At 36.0% G+C, this 9,178-nt stretch overlaps 1 protein-coding gene across 3 annotated transcripts in view; it reads left to right on the forward strand.

Annotated features, from left to right (window-relative positions):
• The window catches only part of VPS8 (VPS8, CORVET complex subunit), a 232,022-nt gene that overhangs the window by 456 nt on the left and 222,388 nt on the right, over positions 1–9,178 (forward strand). The window contains exon 2 of one of the 3 annotated variants that reach the window (XM_015599949.2): positions 6,456–6,545. The exons of the other annotated variants lie outside the window; for them this stretch is intronic. The gene's annotated coding sequence lies outside the window, so the exon portion shown is untranslated. The remainder of the gene's footprint in view (positions 1–6,455; positions 6,546–9,178) is intronic. 3 annotated transcript variants of the gene reach the window in all.

Consider the following 9,178-nt stretch of genomic DNA (forward strand, 5'->3'; position numbering starts at 1 on the left):
CCCCCGTACCTCCCCTACCCCCCCTTCCCGGTCGGAACAGGTATGCAGTCCTCCTTTTCCGGCCTGGAGCATCGGTGTAGGCTCCTCCATCCCTCGAGGACTGGGATGAGTATGCTCTCCAAGTGTGAGGCCCAGGCTTAGATGGGGGTGTCCAACTCTTAAGATTGGTGCGCACTCCGTGAGGCTGGTTCCAGTTTCTCTGCCCGCAAGGTATGCCTCATAGTGAGGGCAGCAGGGGACTAGTGGGTCTCTAAAGTTCTAGGCCACTCCTGTGTCCTGGTTAGTTCTCCAAGTGTGGTACCCGGGGAAGGAGAGAAACAGTCTAAAGTGTTTGGGTGTATTTCAAAGGAGGTTAAGGTGAGATGAAGTTGGATCAGCCTGAGAGGCTCCCTGGCCAGGTTTATCAAGAACGCGAGAGGAACTGTCTCCAAATAGGCTTGCCGCCTCCATACCCACCTAGTATTAGACTAATATTAGAATGGACAGGAAGGCATGTGTCCTCTGCATTGCCCACCCTCTATCACACTCTCCTTAGTGGCCCCCCCCAAAAAAACAAGCGGAACAAACGGATGTTAACTTGCGGCACCAACTCTAATCCAGATGTCTGTGATGGGAGATAATTACGTCAGGGGTGTGTGTTTGAAGTCTAATACAAATGGGGTTGGAGGATCTACATATGTTTGTGCAAGATGTGGGTTTGCTCAATGTTAAATTTAAGTAGAGAGTAGATTCTGAATCCTCTGGCAAAGCTGGCCTGTTCCATAGAATGCAAAATAAAGATAAATGGGTAAAAAATTTTTGGTTGAACTATTAGGCTTCATATGTTAAAGAGACATATGTGAGAAAATTCTTTCTAGAGCTATGAGAATAATATGTTGATTATCCTTTATATATTTCCTTTGTACCTAGACCAGCATCAGCATATGCATGTTTTCTGTCTTCCAGAATATTGGGACATCTTGATTTTCAGCTATATCTCTTTTCATAGGTAGATAGGGTATTTGATTGGCAGCTAGGGTGTTTGATTGGCAGCACCACCAAAATTACATGGTCGGAGTGGAGGAGGGGCAGTTTTCCGAAGGAAAGTGGTGAAGATGTTTGGATGTTTTAATTGTAATCAAATTTGTCTTTTCCTCTGCAGTTCAGCAAGAAGCTTCCTCTTGCTCTTTCAGAAAATAAATAAATAAATCTCTTGTGACTCTACATCCTCCTTGACACCTAACCAAGATAAATTGAATTGAGGTGACAATTTAGTTAATTGATAGTTAATTAAGATGGATGGGAAGGCCACCATCTACTCAGCCTACAACTGAGTGGAATCCTATCTTCTGTGTATTCATTTTATAAGAATTCACCCATACCAGTTCAGTGAAGAAGAAAAGGGAATATAGTTCAGCATACACAAGGCCTGTGTGCTTCTTATGAGTTCTCTGAGGTTCGTGGTGGGTCTTTGACAGAGATTCTTGTAATAATAGAGACTTCTTAGAAGCTTGAAGGAAGTGATGATTTTTCTTATTCATTTTACTTATTGCCTTACACATATTAATATAAAGCTGATGAATAATATTAGGATTTGTACATAATATAGATATTTGTAGACTTAGTTCTAATTATTTTGTATTTGTAATAGGAGATTTAGATTTTTGTTTTCTGAAATGGGGCTATAAGAGTTGTGTCTGATAATTCATAGTAGTAACTTAGCGCCATGCATAGGTAGGTCTCAGGCACTCTTCTTTTTTAAAAATGTCATTTATTTTTTATTTTGCCCCTCTGGTAACTACCCTTCTTTTCTCTGTGTCTCTGAATTTGTTTGGTTTGTTCGTTTGTTATTTAAGTTTTATGTCCCACATATGAGTGAAAATATATGGTTTTTGTCCTTTTCCATCTGACTTGTTTGGCTTAGCATGATTCTCTCTATGTTGTCCCAAATGGCAGTATTTCATCCTTTCTTATGGCTGAGTAGTATTTCATTGTATATATACCATGTCTTCTTTGTCTAATCATCCATTGAAGGATAGTTGTTTCCATGTTTTGGCTACAGTGTATACAGTGTTTTGGCTGCAATGAACATAGGGGTACATATGTCTTTATAGATAAATGTTTTCAAATTTTGGGGTAGATACCAGAAGAGTGATCGCTGAATCATACAGTAGCTGTATTTTTAATTTTTTTTAGCAACCTTTTTATTGTTTCCCATAGAAGTTACACCAATTTACATTCCCACCAGCAGTGCATGAGGGTTCCTTTTTCTCTACATCCTCTCCAACAGTTGTTTGTTGTCTGATAATAGCCATTCTAATAGGTGTGATGTGTTATCTCATTTTGGTTTTGATTTGTATTTCCCTTATAGCTAGTGACATTGAACATCTTTTCATATGTCTGTTGGCCATTTGTATATCTTCTTGGGAAAAGTGTTCACGTCCTCTGCCCAATTTTTAATAGGATTGTTTATTTATTTTTTGTTGTTCTATGTGTTCTTTATATATTTTTTTAGATATCAACCCCTTATTAGAGGTATAGTTTGCAAATATCTTCTCCTATTTGGTTGGTTGCCTTTTTGTCTTGTTGAAGGTTTCTCTTGCTGTGCAGAAGCTTTTTAGTTTCATGTAGACCCATTCATTTATTTTTGCTTTTACTTTCATTTGGGGTCAAGTTCATAAAATCTTCTCTGAGACCAAGGTCCATAGTTTAGTACTTGTGTTTACTTTTATGTATTTTATTGTTTAAGGTTTTACAGTTAAGTCTTAATTCATTTTGAGTTAATTTTTGTGCATGATGTCAATAGCAGTATAGTTTCATTCTTTTGCATATGGCTTTCCAATTTTCCTAGCACCCTTTATTGAAGAGGCTTTCTTTTCTCCATTGTATGTTTTTGGCTTCTTCATTGAAAATTATTTGCCCATATACATGTGGATTTATTTCTGGGCTCTCAGTTTTGTTCCTTTGGTCTTTGTGTCTGTTTTTCTGCCAATACCATACTGTTTCGATTATTGTCACTTTGTAGTATTATTTGAAGTTAGGGAGTGTGTTATCTCTGGCTATATTCTTTTTTCTCAGAATTGCTTTGGCTATTCAGGGTCTTTTATGGTTCCATACAAACTTGGTGATATTTTGTACTATTTCTTTGAAAAATGCCATTGGGATTTTGATAGTGATTGCATTAAATCTGTATATTGCTTTAGGTCATATGGCCATTTTAACTGTGTTGATTCTTCTAATCATGAACACAGTATTTTTCTTGTGTCTTCAATTTTTTCAACAATGTCTTATAGTTTTCAGGTATAAGTCCCTTACCTCCTTTGTTTTTCCCTAGATATTTTATTATTTTTGTTGCAGTTGCAAGTGGAGTTGTTTTCTTCAATTTTTCTGATATTTCATTGTTAGTATATAGGAATGCAGTGGATTTTTATACATCGATTTTGTATCCTGCAACTTTACTATATTTCTTTATTTTTTCTAATAGTTTTTTTTTTTTTTTTTTTTGTAGATTCTTTAAGGTTTTCTACATATAGAATCATGTCAGCTTCAAAAAGTGACAATTTTACTTCTTCATTCCCAATTTGGATGCCTTTTATTTCTTACCTAATTGTTCTGGCTACGACTTACAGTACTATGTCAAATAACAATGGTGAGAGTGGGCATCCTTGCCTTGTTCCTGACTTTAGAGGAAAAGCTTTCAGTTTCCCACCATGGAGTTTACTATTAGCTGTGGATTTGTCACGTATACCCTTTATGTTGAGGTGCTTTCCTTCTTTTACCCACTTTATTGAGCATTTTAATCATAAATGGATGTTGTATTTTGTCAAATGCTTTTTCTGCCTCAGTTGATATGATCATATGATTTTTATCCTTTATTTTCTTAATGTGGTGTATCGCATTCATTTGTGTATGTCGAACCATCTTTGCGCCCCTAGAGTGAACCCCGCTTGATTGTGATATATTATCTTTTTAATGTATTGTTTTATTTGATCTGCTAGTATTTTGTTTAGGATTTTCGCATGTATATTTATCTATAATTTCTGTGTGTGTGTGTGTGTGTGTGTGTGTGTGTTGTCCTTGGCAAGTTTTGGTATCAGGGTAATGTTGGCCTCATAAAATTAAGTAGAAAGTATTGCCTCTTCTTCAATTTTTTGGAAGAGTTTAAGAAGGATGGCATTAAATCTTTGAATATGTGGTAGAACTCACTAGTGAAGCCATCTAGTTCTGGACTTTTATTTTTTTGGAGGTTTTTAATGATTGTTTCAATTTCCTTGCTGTCGATTGGTCTATTTATATTTTCCAATTATTCATGATTCAGTGTAGGAAGGTTGTATATTATTAAGAACATGTCCATTTTTTTCTAGGTTATTGAATTTGGTGATGTATAGCCTTTCATAGTACTCTTGTATAGTCCTTTTCATTTCTGTGATATCCATTATAATTTCTCTTTTCATTTCTGATTTTGTTTGAGTCTTTTCTTCTTTTACCTTAGTGGTTCTAGCCAGAAGTTTGTCAATTTATCTTTTCAAAGAACCAGCTCTTTGTTGTATTAACTCTTTCTATTGTCTTTTTGTTCCCTATTTCATTTCATTTTGCTCTAATTTTTATTATTTCCTTCTAACTGACTTTGGGCTTTGTTTCCTTTTTTTTTTTCTTAGTTTTTTAAGGTTAAATGTTAGATTTTTGAGATTTTTCTTTCTTTTTTTTTAAGGTAGGCCTGTAATGCTGTAAACTTCCCTTTTATTACTGCTTTTACTGCATTCCTCCAAGTTTGATATGTTTTGTTGTCATTCTTATTGGTCTCTATGGATCTTTCGATTTCTTCCTTGACCCAGTCATGGTCAGTAGCATCTTGTTTAATCATACATTTGTGGCTTTTCCAGCTTTCTTTTGCAGTTCATTTTCAGTTTTAAAGCATTGTGGTTGGAGAATATGCTCGGTATGATCTCAGTCGTCTTAAACTTGTTGACGCTAGTTTTGTGCCCCAACGTATGGACTGTCCCTGAGAATGTTTCATGTCACTCTTCTTTCTCCTCATGTTTCTTTTTAACATTTGTTGTTCTGCATGTGCTTCCTAAGTTTGAAATGATCTCATTTAGACATTTACCAGGAGAAGAAAAAAAGAATCAGAGTTTTTTGGGCATTTTGAAAGCAACAGTTCTAAGCATGGTGTTTGTAGGTACCTAACTGTGCCTGTTCTTGGAAAGAAAGTAAAGAGACAAGTAAGCAGCTCGTCCCAGTATATAATAGCATTGCGTCTAACACAGACCTGTTTCTGAAATCCATGGGTAAGGTGAAACTTGAGTACCCTTGAAAAGTACCTTGAATATTGAGTACCCTCAAAGCACCCCGGGAAGTAGTCATGTTGAAAACTGACATAGGATCTCTCAGGAAATCCAATGCATCCAGTTTTTACTCCATATTGGAACAGCATGCTGTTGTTATTTTGAGCACAGATGAAATTGATTGCTTGTGTATGAGGCATGCAAAAACTGAGACTGACCAGAAGGACAGCAGATATCCATTTCTTCTCCTAGGACCACTCTGAAGCATATAGTTAATGAGTGGAATGGTATACAGAGTCCTTTGGCTCTGTGTGAATCATTTCTTCTTTTCTTTTTCCCTTTGCTGAAGATAATAGTTAAAGTCCAATCAATTGAATGGACATATGATACATTTTCACTATTTTCATCTTGGCCTATAGGCTGAATTAATGTAAAAAAAACATGAAACATCTGAAAGTGTGGAGTTTGTCATGTTATACATGAACAAAATGACATTTTAAAAAATCAGTGTTACAGATTTAAAAAATCTCACCTACATGTAAAGAATTGAGTTTGCAAGGTGGGAGACTTTTTGGGGTAGAACACTAATCATATCTTGTTTTGAATGACCAGAACTTCTGTTTGAGTCTCTGGAAACCAGTGTTGAAGTGTTGCTTGGCTGCTTACCTAGTAGGGGAAGGATGACTGCTGGCTGGGTTTGTGGGTTGATTAGCTACTATGTCATTAAGCACTGGGAATACAGTGGTGAACAGGGTGGATCTGGTTTTTGTTCTCCTGGATCCTGCATTCCAGTAAAGGTAAGGGAATGGTGGTTCAAAACTGAAAAAATGATTGTAATATGATAAGTATAATGAAAGAACAGTGTTATAGGTGCATATTAACAGGAAACCTGGTCTCGTTGAACAGGACAAAAAAGACTTTTTTGAGGAAGCAAGGTTTTAGCTGATATCTGAAATATGAATATGATCAGCAGTAGTTGACAGGCATGCTTACATAAAAGTAGAACTCAATTATAACTTGGCTTATTATGGTGTAATATGGAGTCCTATATGCTGTGAGACAAATAATAATATCCTCTGAAGCTTAACATTACAGGTAATACAACAGATCTATTTAATTTGCAACACAGATGTTATTCCCATCTTCCAGTTTCTATGTTAATCAGCAGGTATTTATTGAATGTTTACATAGCTATGCAAGTCAGCCCAATGATGTGGAGTGTACAAAGAAGCATGGCCCCATTTTTATTGTCTAGTTGAAGAGAAAAGACATGGTCAGATGGTAAGTTAACTAGTGAATCAGTATGAAGAAAGCATCAAGGCACTGTTCTAAAAAATGCATGAATTCATGCATTCTGGATTCAGAGGATGCTTGGGGGAAGGAAGGTGCCCAAATGGAAGGAAAGAAAGAAGAAACTTAGATAAATGGCGAGGAAAAGGAAAGGTGAACTAGCATGAGCCGACATAGAGGGAAAATGGAAGCTATTTTTGAAGGCCTAATTACAAATAGTAAGTTTATTTGTAAAAGAAGATAGGGTCAATCATGAGATGTCTGGAATCCTAGGTTTAGAATTTGGAATTTTATTCTGTAGGCATTGGGAAGCTGTTAAAAATTAGTCCATTTACCTGAGAAGGATAATAGGAAACTAGTAGAAGTTAATCTTCTGTTATATTTTTCTTCACTAAACAAACTCAAGAAGACAAAACAAAGAAATGGAAGAAGTGAAATACTTGGATTGGGAAGGCCAGGAATGAATTTGGCATGTGAAAATGATTTTGTAGTATCTTTCTGGTGATATAGTAAATTAAAACACACACACACACACACTTGATTTGATTGCACTGTAATATGAAAAGTATCTCATGTAACTTTTAGGAGGAAAAGAATGTCAATGAATTAAATAAGATCCTGGAACTTGAGAATATTTATCAAAGTTAACAAAAAAAAATGGCAAAAGAGTTCCATATTGTTAAATAAGATCCTGGAACTTGAGAATATTTACCAAAGTTAACAAAAAAAAAAATGGCAAAAGAGTTCCATATTAATCTGGCCTAGTCTAGGTCACATTCTAGAGTTCTTATTCAATTGGCCAATGTCATAATGGGATCATTGCTGTTTATATGGTGCATATCTTTTTTTAATGATCCTTGAATCTATTATTAATTAGTTGGGAATAATCTTATTAAGAGGTAACAACCTTGGGAACTTTCAAGATGTCAGATAATCTTAAGTCATAACTATTAAAATATTAGTTTATCAGCACTCAGAAGAGAACAACATACGGGGTAGTCATGATTCTGTGACATACATTTCCTGTCATATTAATGTGATTTCATCTGGGAAAGACTAAGAAACAATTGACATAACCTGACGTACCTGCAGGTACTATCTTGCATGACATTGCTTAAGAACTATAAAAAAAATAGATCACCCAGTGAATAGGTGAAGAACTAGTCGTAGAATTGTATGTCAAGAGGAAATTATCAGTAGTTCATTGCCACTCTTTGTACTGGGATAAAACTTAAGTGATATCTGACAGCAGTATCTGCATCAAGCTTGTAATCTTAAGCATCATATATTAAGCATGTCATCATTGTTCTGCATATTGGAATGAAGAACTTGCTCAGTAAATACTTGGGCAACACCAACTGATAAGGGAGGGTTTAGTATTTCAGAATGTTGGAGATGTGGCCAGAAACAAATTAAAGTTTATTAGAATATTTCCTATTGCTGCTGTAACAAATTACCACAAATTTAGTGGCTCAAAACAACACAGATTTATTATTGTATAGTTCTGTAGTTCACAAGTCTGGCACTGGTCTTACTCGGCTAAATTCCAGCCATGGCAGGGCTGTGGTCCTTCTGGAGGCTCTAGGAGAGAATCCATTTACTTGTCTTGCACCTTCTAAAGGCTGTGTGAATTTCTTGGCTCCTGGCACCCTTCCTTCATCCTCAAAGCCTGCAATATAGCATCTCTCTGCTTCTGTTGTCACATCTCTTTCTCTGGCACTCTCTTCTCCCTCTCTCTTCCACTGTTAAAGATGCTTGTAATTCCATAGGGCCCACCAGAAAATCCAGGATAAACTCCCCAACTCAAGATCCTGATTTAAACACATCTGCGAAATCCCTTTTGACACGTAAGGTAACATAGTCATAGGTTCTGGGAATTAAGATGGGCATCGTTGGGCATTGTCATTCTGCCTTCCACAGATAGGTTCATACACAACTCAGATTCCAAAACATTTCCAGAAGCTATTCTAGTGAACTCTTTTTAAAAAGCCTGAGCATGGTGACCAGGCTTTTTGATTCAGGGCTGGAAAATTTTGCTAACAAAGAAAAACTGGTGTTAAGTGACAAAAGAGGAAGTTGATGTAAAAAACAAAAAGGCATGATTTTACAATGAGTAGTATATGACAATTATTATCATAATTAAAAGTTTTTATTAAGTGCGTGTGATGCTTTGCTGGGGGCTGTACTAGTTTTAGGTAAAACCCCACCATTCAGCTCGTGAAGAAACTTATATGATGTTAGAAGCATATCCTTCCAATAAGGAAGGCATCTTTCTGATATGCTCAGCATGGTCTGCATCTTTATAAAAGTACTGGATCTTGCTTCAGAGTGTTTAAGAGAATTTGGAGATCTTGAGGAAATTTTAAATGATAATAGTTAATATTTCTTGAAAACCTATTCTGTGTCCAGGCATTATTCTAAATGCTTTACGGTTATTGTATCACAGTAGCCCTGCAAAATAGGTAGTTGCATTCCTAGGAGTCAGGACTCTTAATTGTAAATGACCAAAAAAATAAAAAATAAATAAAAAAATGGGAGAGTATGTTGGCTTATGTAGCCAAACTACCGGAAGCCTATGGCCAGAGCTAACTTCATAGAAGACTAGAATCTAGGGCTTGAATGAT

Source organism: Pteropus alecto, unplaced genomic scaffold, assembly GCF_000325575.1.
Source record: "Pteropus alecto unplaced genomic scaffold, ASM32557v1 scaffold88, whole genome shotgun sequence".
Taxonomy (NCBI): domain Eukaryota; kingdom Metazoa; phylum Chordata; class Mammalia; order Chiroptera; family Pteropodidae; genus Pteropus; species Pteropus alecto.